An 11,103-nucleotide genomic window follows, 5' to 3' on the forward strand; every position below is an offset into this window, starting at 1 on the left:
ATTAGAGCCAAGGCTCCCTGCCTGACACTTTTATTCACTCAAAAAGAAAAACAAGGAAAAAAGCCGGAGAAAGATGGCGCCGAGACAATAGGGAGGCACCCCGACTCGCACCAACTGAATAGCGAGCTGGGAACTCCAACACCCAACACTCCACCAAGAACCCAGCAAAACCAGCATCCAGAAGCAGTGGAGAAACGCAGGAAAACAAAAAGGAGCAAAAAAGAAGAACCGAAAACCTACACGGAGCCGGAGATTAATCGGGGCACCCTCCCCCCACCAGCCGGCCCTGGCCCAAACAGGGTCAGGCTGGGAAAGGGAAACCCGGCGATCGGCAGACAGGTTGCCAGGAGCGCAGAATCCATATAGCGGGAGACCCCACGGACACAAAACAGGGTGCGGACCAAGACACACCCAGCAGCGACGAGAAGTTCGGGTCCACACCGGATTCGGACAAGGGAACCCAGCGCGGCAGAAAGAGGGAACGGGGGAGCCACCACGACACTTCGCCAACCCCTGAAGGGCCAACGGCGGTGCGGGACACACACACAAAGCAGCAAAAGTGAGTCCCCCATAATCCCTTCCCCCAACGGGAGACCCAAGCCCGACAAAGACGATATATCTCCCTCCCTCCCCCTCCCCACTCCCGTGGGAACAAAGATTCCCCAAATCAGGCGGGAAGCTCCCAGCAGGCACTGGGAAGCCAGTCTAGCAGGGGAAGGGCGGAACAGCCCCAAGCCCCCAAAGGTTCCTGAACTGGCAGAACCGGCCCCGTCCCCTTCCCAACAGGGGCCAGGGACGGCCGGCAGGGCAAGCCCCACCCGAGGCGCCTAGACCTTGCGGACTCTTACAACTAAAATCACAGGCGCTGGTGGGCAATACCAGCCCAGCAGGGTCACCTGAGCCTGATCTCGTTCCCCCTCCTCGAAGCGGAGGCGAGGTCTGAGGGTGCCAAGCCACACCCGGACAGTCGATCCCACTGGGCCCCACACATACTGCTTCCCCCACCCAACGGACTCGCGGGAGGGCGCAAGCACAACCCAACAACCCAGGGCTCGCTCTGGGAGACAGACCCCACTTAAGTGCCTGTTGTAGGGGACTCACAGTGCACAGGAGGGCGGGGCCCCGGCGAAAGGGCCCGCTCTGATAGGCGTGCCCTGCACTGGTGGGCGGGGCCACAGCGACAGCACCTGCTGACGCAGACACGCCTACACAGAAGGGAGGGAAGATCTACACAGACTTCCAGATGCGCAAATCACAAAGAAACATAACTCAGTTCATCAAAGGACAAGCCAACTCGCCAGCTCCAAAAAGCAGCACGACTGGAGAGGAGATGGAGAATAAAAAAGCAAATGAGGACATGTTAACAGGAATGATCGAAACCGTCAGAAATGAAATCAGAAAACAATTCCAGGAGTTTAGAGCGGAAATCTGGAAGGACACCCAGGAAGCCAAGAAAGAAATGGAAGCAAAACTGGATACAATGCAAGCCTCGTTTAAAGAAATGGAAGCAAAAATGGATACAATGCAAGCCGCCTTTAAAGAAAATCTCCACACCCTGAGAATTGAAATGCATGAAAAAATAGATTTAAAATACAACTCTTTAAAGGAAGAAATTTCCACGATCAGAGCTGATATGACAACCATGAATAGCTCTCTGACATCCATAAACTCCGCAATTGAAACCATAACACAAAGAGTGGACCATATGGAATCCAGAATCTCTCGCCTGGACGATGAAGCAGCTGACAACAACCAGAAAATGACCACACTCCAAGAAAAGGTGAAGCTTCAGGGAAGATTACTCCAGGAACTAATGGACAAAGACAAGAGATATAATCTGCGTATAATTGGAATAGAAGAAGGAGCCGAATATCAGAGCAGAGGGCTTAATCATGTTCTCAATAAAGTTATTGCAGAAAACTTCCCCAATCTCACAGGGGACCCCATCCAGGTAACCGAAGCCTATAGGACACCTGGCAGGCCAGACCCCAGGAAAACCACCCCAAGGCACATAATATTCAAGACTACAGACCTCAAGATTAAAGAGCAAATTCTGAATTCAGCCAAAGCGAAGAAGGAAACTTTTTTCAATGGGAAGAGGATTCGAATAACATCCGACTTATCCACACAAACTTACCAAGCTCGAAGTGAGTGGAAGAACACCATCCAAGTACTTCAGAATAACAATTTACAACCTCGGATCAAATATCCAGCGAAACTGGAGTTCACATTCGAAGGGAGAACCAGATCTTTCCACACCAAAGAGGAGCTAAAGGAGTATGTGAATAAAAAACCAGCCCTACAGCGAATATTAAGAGGGGAAGCCCACCCAACAGAGATCGTAAAAGACACACAGACAGATTCAGAAAGAAACTTCAATAGCCAAAGTCCAGCAGAAACACAAGCTCACTAAAGACAAGAAGAAAAAAAAAAAAAAAAACAACAGGAAAAAACAGCCCAACAAGAAAATGGAAGGAGAAAAAACACCCTTATCCTTGATCTCTTTAAATATAAATGGCTTAAACTCCCCGATCAAGAGGAGCAGACTGGCAGAATGGATCCGCAAGCAAAAAGTTGACATCTGTTGTCTACAAGAGACCCACCTTACAGCAAGGGACAAAAACAGGCTTCGAATGAAAGGATGGAGCAAGATCTACCAAGCAAATGCACCCACCAAAACGGCAGGTGTAGCCATCCTGATCTCAGACAAGCTGGATTTCTCTTTAAAGTCCACTCAAAAAGACAAAGAAGGACACTACATATTGATACAAGGAAAAATCCAGAATCAAGACATCACGGTGATAAATGTATACTCACCGAACAAAAGAGGCCCGACATATGTCAAGCAAATTCTCACAGAATTACAGAGCAAGATAGATGCAAACACAATCATAGTGGGTGACTTTAATACTCCTCTCTCTCCAAGAGACAGATCCAACACCCAGAGGACTAGTAAGGGAGCTGAGGACCTAAATAACACCATTGCCCAAATGGATCTAACAGACCTATATAGAACCTTCCACCCTACAGAGACCCAATACACCTTCTTTTCAGCAGCCCATGGATCATATTCCAAAATAGACCACGTCATAGCCCACACAAAGAACCTCAGCAAATACAAAAGAATTGACATCATCCCATGTATTATATCTGATCACAGTGGATTAAAGGTAACCCTCAACAACAAAGGATACCACAGAGCCTATACACACTCTTGGAGGCTAAACCCCACGCTGCTATCCAACACTTGGGCCACAGATCAAATTAAAGATGAAATCAACGAATTCATAAGCCACAATGACAAAGAAAACACATCACAAAGAAACCTATGGGACACAGCTAAGGCAGTACTGAGGGGCAAGATCATTGCACTCAGTACCCACATTAAAAGAATGGAAGCAGAGCAGGTGAATACCCTCACGATGAAACTAAAACAACTGGAGAAACAAGAAATGACAGAATCTAAAATGACTAGGAGGGGAGAGATTACAAAGATTAAAGAAGAGATAAATCTGATTGAAAATAGAAAGACCATTCAACAAATAAATAAGACTAAAAGCTGGTTCTTTGAGAAAATAAACAAAATTGACAGACCCCTTGCAAGACTCACAAAAAAAAGAAGAGAAGAGACTCATATTCGTAAAATCAGGGACTCCACAGGAAAAATTACAACAAATACACACGATATTCAAACAATCATAAGGAGCTATTTCCAAAACCTCTACTCAACAAAAAACAATAATTTTACAGAAATGGATCAATTCTTAGAGAAGTACAAACTGCCCAAACTGAACCAAGAAGAAATAAATCAACTAAATAAACCAATAACTTACGGTGAGATACAGGAGGTAATCAAGAACCTCCCTACTAAGAAAAGCCCAGGCCCAGATGGATTCACCAATGAATTCTACAAAACCTTTAGTGAGGAGCTAATTCCAATACTCCTCAAACTCTTCCGCGAAATAGAAACGGAGGGAAAAATCCCGAACTCATTCTACGAAGCTAATATCATACTCATCCCCAAACCAGGCAAAGATCCAACAAAAAAAGAGAACTACAGACCAATATCACTAATGAACACAGATGCAAAGCTCCTCAATAAAATATTAGCTAACAGGATCCAGAAAGTGATCAAGAATATCATACATCATGACCAAGTAGGCTTCATCCCTCAGTCACAAGGATGGTTCAACATCCGTAAATCAATCAATGTAATTCACCACATAAACAGAACTAAAATCAAGAATCACATTGTTATCTCAGTCGATGCCCAAAAAGCCTTTGACAAAATACAACATCCATACCTATTAAAAGCTCTGGAGAGAACAGGAATAGATGGAACATTCCTCAAAACAATAAAAGCCATATACAACAGACCAACTGCTAATATCATATTAAATGGAGAGAAACTTAAATCATTCCCCCTAAACACAGGAACAAGACAAGGATGCCCACTCTCCCCACTTCTGTTCAACATAGTACTGGAATCCCTAGCCATAGCAATAAGGCAAGAGGAGGACATCAAAGGGATCCACATCGGCAAGGAAGAAATCAAGTTATCCCTATTCGCAGACGACATGATCTTATATCTCAAGGACCCAAAAAACTCAGTACCCAAACTCCTACATCTAATAAACCAATTTGGCAAAGTAGCAGGATACAAAATCAACCCACAAAAGTCAGCAGCTTTTCTGTACACCAGCAATAGACAAACAGAAAAGGAAATTATGGAAACGATTCCATTTACAGTAGCCAAAAAAAGAATAAAGTACCTAGGGATCAACTTAACCAAGGACGTGACGGACCTATTCAATGAAAACTACAAAAATCTAATAAGGGAAATCAAAGAAGACACAAGGAGATGGAAAGACCTCCCATGCTCATGGGTAGGCAGAATCAATATAGTGAAAATGGCCATACTGCCCAAATTGTTATACAAATTCAATGCAATACCTATCAAAATCCCAGCCACATTCTTCACTGAAATAGAGAAACCAATCCATAAATTCATATGGAACAGCAAAAAACCTAGAATAGCCAAAGCAATTCTAGGCAAAAAACATAGTGCAGGAGGTATCACCATACCAGACTTCAAGCTCTACTACAAGGCCATCATAACAAAAACAGCATGGTATTGGTATAAAAACAGATCGGAAGACCAGTGGATTAGAATTGAAGACCCAGAAATAAAACCGCACTCTTACAGCCAACTGATATTCGACAAAGGAGCTAAAGACATACAATGGAATAAACATAGCCTCTTCAACTACTGGTGCTGGGAGAACTGGGCAGCCATATGCAGAAAACTCAAAGTAGACCCAAGCCTATCACCATGCACCAAGATCAACTCAAAATGGATCAAGGACCTCAACATCAGACCTGAATCCTTGAAACTACTGAAGGACAGAGTAGGAAAGACACTAGAACTTATAGGCACAGGAAGGAACTTCCTGAATAGAGTCCCAGGCGCACAACAAATAGGGGAAAGACTCAACAAATGGGACTACTACAAATTAAAAAGTTTCTGCACAGCTAAGGTCATAGCCACCAAAATAGAAAGACAGCCAACGATATGGGAAAGGATATTTACCAGCACAGCAACAGACAAAGGCCTGATATCTGTCATCTACAGAGAACTCAAAAAACTAAGCCCCCCCAAGCCCAATAAACCTATTAGGAAATGGGCAAAAGAGCTAAAGAGAGACTTCACAAGAGAAGATATAAAAATGGCAAAGAAACACATGAGGAAATGCTCAACATCCCTGCTAGTAAAGGAAATGCAAATAAAAACAACCCTGAGATACCACCTCACCCCAGTTAGAATGGCCTATACTCTGAACTCAGGAAACAACAAATGCTGGAGGGGCTGTGGGGAAAGAGGAACCCTTCTCCATTGTTGGTGGGAGTGCAAATTAGTACAGCCACTTTGGAGAACAGTATGGAGGTTTCTCAAAAAGCTCAATATAGACCTACCCTATGACCCAGCCATACCACTCCTAGGCATCTATCCTAAACAGCAAAACCCAAGATATCAAAAGGACATTTGCACTTCCATGTTTATCGCAGCACAATTCACAATAGCCAAAATTTGGAAACAACCCAGATGCCCCTCCACAGATGAATGGATCCAAAAAATATGGTACTTATACACAATGGAATACTACATAGCGATTAGGAATGGTGAAATATTGTTATTTGCAGGGAAATGGTCAGAACTCGAACAAATAATGTTGAGTGAGACAAGCCTAGAACACAGAAAACAAAGGGGCATGATCTCCCTGATATATGACTGTTAACAAAGGGAGATGGAGAGACAGTAGAGACCAAGTCTGTGAACACTGTATATGTGCTTGATACATTGTATACTGCATATGGGTCTACCTGACCTAGACAAGGGATGGGAAAACAGGTTGTAAGATATCACAAGAAATGTACACAATGCCCTACTATGTAACTGCACCCTCTTTGCACAGCACCTTGTAAAAAAAAAAAATTTATGTTCAATTGATAATAAAAAAAAAATTAAAAAAAAAAAAAAAAAAAAAAAAAAAAAAAAAAAAAAAAAAAAAAGAAAAACAAGTATAGCAGAAGAACAGAATTCTCTAGAACAAGATTCTCTGTACAATTTAGAGTTCCACTTCATATCCAAGTCCAAACAAAACTGTAAAGAAAAAAACTTAGCTTTCAGTTAGCAATATGTATATATTTTCTTTAAATTCAGAATGCCTTTGGTTAAGATTTGTAATCCTAAACCACCACCATCACAGCAGACCACAAGTTCAAACACTCAATGCTCCCTTGATCTAAAAAAAAAAAAAATAACCTTGGCATTTACCATTTATGGTGTGAGGTAAAGTGCTGTATACACATGATCCCATATATACACAATTCTTTGCAAAGAATTCAGAAAACACACCCCCTTCCAAACTACAGTGTCCAAACACAACACTTTCAAGACAGTTTAAATTACAAAGTAATTACCCTGCCAGAGTAGCTTACTATTATTTCCTCACTTTCAGAAAGTGAATAACCAACCTCCCCTACTGCCTCAGGTAAAAAGATCCCTGACTGTGGACAGGTGTTGACTAAGCTCCAATATAAGGAACACTTCAAAATACCATTCCAACTGGGGGAAGAGGGACAAGAGCAGCCTTACAAAACCCCTATTACACAGCTTTAACCACAATCTGCATCATAGATGCAAATCATGGTGGTCTGATAATTCCCCTACTACACAAGAAGTTACATCAAAAAAAAAATCAATGCTGTTTTTAAGCAAGCCCAACATCTAAGAACATGAGAATCATTTTGTGAGAAATATGTACTGAAGCCAGCTGAGGAGAACTGGAGGCTGGCACTTCAAAGCTAGACCTTCAGCCCACACCTGTAACCTACCTCTCCCTTGGTTTTCTGGACCAGAGCCCGGGCTGCTTCCCATCCAGGCTCACTTCACCCCATCTATAGGTAGCATGCTGGAAATGATACAACTTCCTGGTTTCGTTTCATTTCCAAGCATTTGCCCAGTAGCTCTTCCTTCAGCTATTTACGAACACACGATAATTCAAAACAAATTCAACATGCCTTAAGTTAAGCTGAGCAAGGCACACAACACACTAACACTATGAAGATCATTTAAAGACAGTTCTCCAGCTTATAAATAAGTTTCCCTATCAAGGCAGGATTCAGACAAGCCAGTGAGGCATTGCTGTGGAGTCTAAGTACCTAACCAGGAATCTGCTGCCGAACCCATCAACTACAGGGGATGTACTTTTCATAAAGGGGCTGTGCTGAGAAAGGAAGAACGGAAGTCACCCAAGGGGAAGGAAATGAAGCCTTGGTGATTCATGCAGACATTCTCCAACTGCAGCTCTTCCTCAAATACATCAATATGCAACCTGCAGCTGGGCTGGAATGCTCACCATTCAAGAAAGGCTGCTCTTTGCCCTGAATGGCTACATTTGGGGGGGGGGGGGGGGGGCGTGTGTGTGTGTGTATTTTCTCTGTTCTGTCTCTGTTGTCTGTCTGTTTCTCTCTGAAGAAAGCAGTGCAACTAATTCGAGCAGTAGACATCACAGAAGAGATGGGATCTAAATGCAATTAACAAAATTCACTCGGAACTCTGAATTTCTCCCAAATAAGTCAAAACACGAAACAGGTATTAAGTGTATATATAGCTAAACAGCATAACCAAGTTGCCTCTTGGAATTTACCTTTAAAAATTCCAGAAATAAGAGGCCACTTTTCCCTGTCTGCACAAATATCGACAATTTTGGAGATTTGTCTTCCTGCCAACGGTATTTGCAAGCCTGTAAAAAAGCACAACCTAGATTACAGACACAGACAACTCGACCGGGCAGTTTTCTAGGTGCCTGTCATAAGAAAGCCATCTAGTGTTAAAGTTTAGAAGTGAAAACTGCAGACAAAAGAGGCAAAGAAAAGAAAAATTTGCGAGACTATTTTGAACTTCACTGAGCAAGCCATGAGAATCACCCAGATTCTTTGTGGGTTTTGGGGCTTGGTTGGTTTGGTTTTTCTGGTGTTTTTGTTTTGTTTTGAAGCCGTCCTTGTCCGTGCCAAGTCAAACTCGTAAGTAAGCAAAACCCAAACTGTCTGCAATCCTATTTTGACGAGCGTCGGGTCCGGGTGAGCACGGTGATTCCGTGCCCGCGCCCCCGGCGTTCCGCGGGGCAGGCTGGCACCCTCCCGGGCCGAGTCCATTTAACTGAAGCAGGTTCCCGAGGACCAGTACTCCCGCAGGGGAAGAGGCCGAGCGGCTCCCGAGCCCACATCGATCCTCGGGGCTTGCGGCCAGGCTGGAATCCATCCGTGGGAGCTCCCGGGGACGGTCCCGGACGCGGCCCGCGGCGCCGGGAGACGCGGCCCGGGCAGACGCGGCCCGGAGCGCAGCCGCGAGCGCAGCCGCGAGCGCGGCCCCGGCGGGCGGGCGGGCGGGCGGGCGGGCGCCGGTGGCCGCGGGCTCGCGCGTACGGGGAGCCGCCGGCGAGCCCCGGGCAGCGCGCTCCCCGGACCCGGCTCCCCCGTGGGGCGCGGCCCCCGCCCGGCGCCGCGGGCCTCCGGGCCCGGACACTCGGAGCGAGTTCTGGGCGGCGGCGGGGTCCGGCCCTCAGCCGCTCGGGAACTTGGGGACCAGCGGCCACCGCGCTCGCTCCGGGGCTCGGGGCGCCGCGAGCCGGCCCCGCGCCCCCGGCCCCCGGCCCCGCCGGCCGCGCCGGCGCCGAGCCCCGGGACGGGCCCCCCACCCCGCGCCCGGGCGCCCCCGACACGCACCTCAGAGCTGCCGTCCGCCGGGACCGGCCAGGGGTGGCGCAGAGCGGCGCGTCCTGGGGCCGCGGCCGCCGCCCGCAGCTGCCCATCCGCCCGGACCCGCGCGCTGCGCTCGGGCCGGGGCGGCCGCACCGCCGGCGGGCTGGAGCTGTCGCCGGCGCGGGCGACGGGGCTGCGTGCGTCCTCGGCTGCCCGGCTCCGTCTGCCGCGCCGGCTCCCGCCGCCGCCGCCCGCCTCGGCGCCGCCCCCGCGCGCCTCGCCCCCCCTGATTGGCTGCAGTCCGGAGAGGCCCCGCCCACAAGCGCTCCGCCGACGCCCATTGGCCGAGGCTTGGTCCCGCCTCCGTCACTCCCGGGCGCGCGCGCGCGACCGTTCTCGGCGGCGCAGCCGGTGCGCGGTTCCCAGGCCGCGGCGCGAGGGCCTCGCCCTACGGGAGGGGCCGCCCCCGGTCCTCGCCGTCCCGCCGGGGTCCGGCGTCCCCGCAGAGGAAGCCCGGCGGGTTCCCGACCCCGTCCGCCCGCGGCCCCCGCGGGCCCAGCAGGCTCGGGGCCTCCGCTCCGCACCCCGAGCGGGGCCCCCGGGGCCGTACGCCGCCGCGGGGCCCCGCGCCGGACACCCCGGGGCCGCCGCGGGCCCGCGTAGCCCCGCGCTGCCTGGCTGGGTGCGCCGCGGGGCCGCAGCTTCCCGGCGGGCCGGGCTGCCGGAGACGCGGGTGGAACGCCCCGTCCGGGAGCCCGCGGCGCCCGTGCGCGGGAAGAGCCAGCCGTCCGGGCCCGCGGACCCGGGCGCCCGGCCGCCGGGAGGGCGCGCGGGAGGGGACGGGAGCGTCGCGGCGACCCGTGCGCGGCAGCCTCGCCCGGCCCGAGCCGGCGCCGCCCGGTGAAGGTCGAGCGCGGGACGCGGCGGCACGGAGCGGTCAACGGGCGCGGCAGGTGCGCCGGGCCCCGCTCGCTCCCCGGGCGCCCTCGGATTTCCCGAGCGGCCCCTCGGTCCCCCAGACCCACACCGCCCCGGGCCTTCACGCACGTCATCATCATCATCATCATCTGCTTCCCCGCACACCCCGGAGCAAGCCGACGGGCGGGGTCCTCCCACACCGCGACCCTCGGGCCGTCCCCGCGGTCTGCGTCCCCGCGCGCGCCAGGGCGCACCCCCGAGCTCCGGGGACCCCCAGGCCCCCGCCGGCCGCACCCCCGAGCTCCGGGGACCCCCAGGCCCCCGCCGGCCGCACCCCCGAGCTCCGGGGACCCCCCAAGCCCCCGCCGGCCGCACCCCCGAGCTCCGGGGACCCCCAGGCCCCCGCCGACCGCACCCCCGAGCTCCGGGGACCCCCCAAGCCCCCGCCGGCCGCACCCCCGAGCTCCGGGGACCCCCCCAGGCCCCCGCCGGCCGCACCCCCGAGCTCCGGGGACCCCCCCAGGCCCCCGCCGGCCGCACCCCCGAGCTCCAGGGGCCCCGAAGCCCCGCGCCCGCCCCCCCGCCCCCCAGGCCCCGCCGGCAGGGCTGTGGCTCCGCGAACACGGAACGGAAAGCGGCCCGCTCCCGCTCAGCGAGGGCGGCCGCGCCCGGGCACCCGTCCCTCGCCCCGGGGATGTCTTCCTGGGTGCGGCGTGGGGTGCGGGGCGGCCCCGCCTGCAATCGAGCCGCGCGTTCTGCGGGAGCGTGAAAGGAAAAAGCCAGCCGCGAAGTGTGAAGCCACCTTGGCCCCAGAGCCGGCTGTCCCCGTCCCCGTCCGGTCTGGCTCTCCCCTGGCCTGCAGCCTGCTTCCCACCGCTCAAGGGCTCGGTTCTCCTGGGAACTTCACCACCACGCGTCACC

General features: G+C 51.7%; 1 protein-coding gene across 1 annotated transcript in view; it reads right to left on the minus strand.

Annotated features, from left to right (window-relative positions):
* Sipa1l2 (signal induced proliferation associated 1 like 2) overlaps positions 1–9,473 on the minus strand; it is a 129,601-nt gene extending 120,128 nt beyond the window's left edge. Inside the window, 1 exon segment of the mRNA XM_048367379.1 lies at positions 9,289–9,473. The gene's annotated coding sequence lies outside the window, so the exon portion shown is untranslated.
* Positions 9,474–11,103: the final 1,630 nt, after the last annotated feature.

Source organism: Perognathus longimembris, chromosome 18, assembly GCF_023159225.1.
Source record: "Perognathus longimembris pacificus isolate PPM17 chromosome 18, ASM2315922v1, whole genome shotgun sequence".
Lineage (NCBI taxonomy): Eukaryota > Metazoa > Chordata > Mammalia > Rodentia > Heteromyidae > Perognathus > Perognathus longimembris.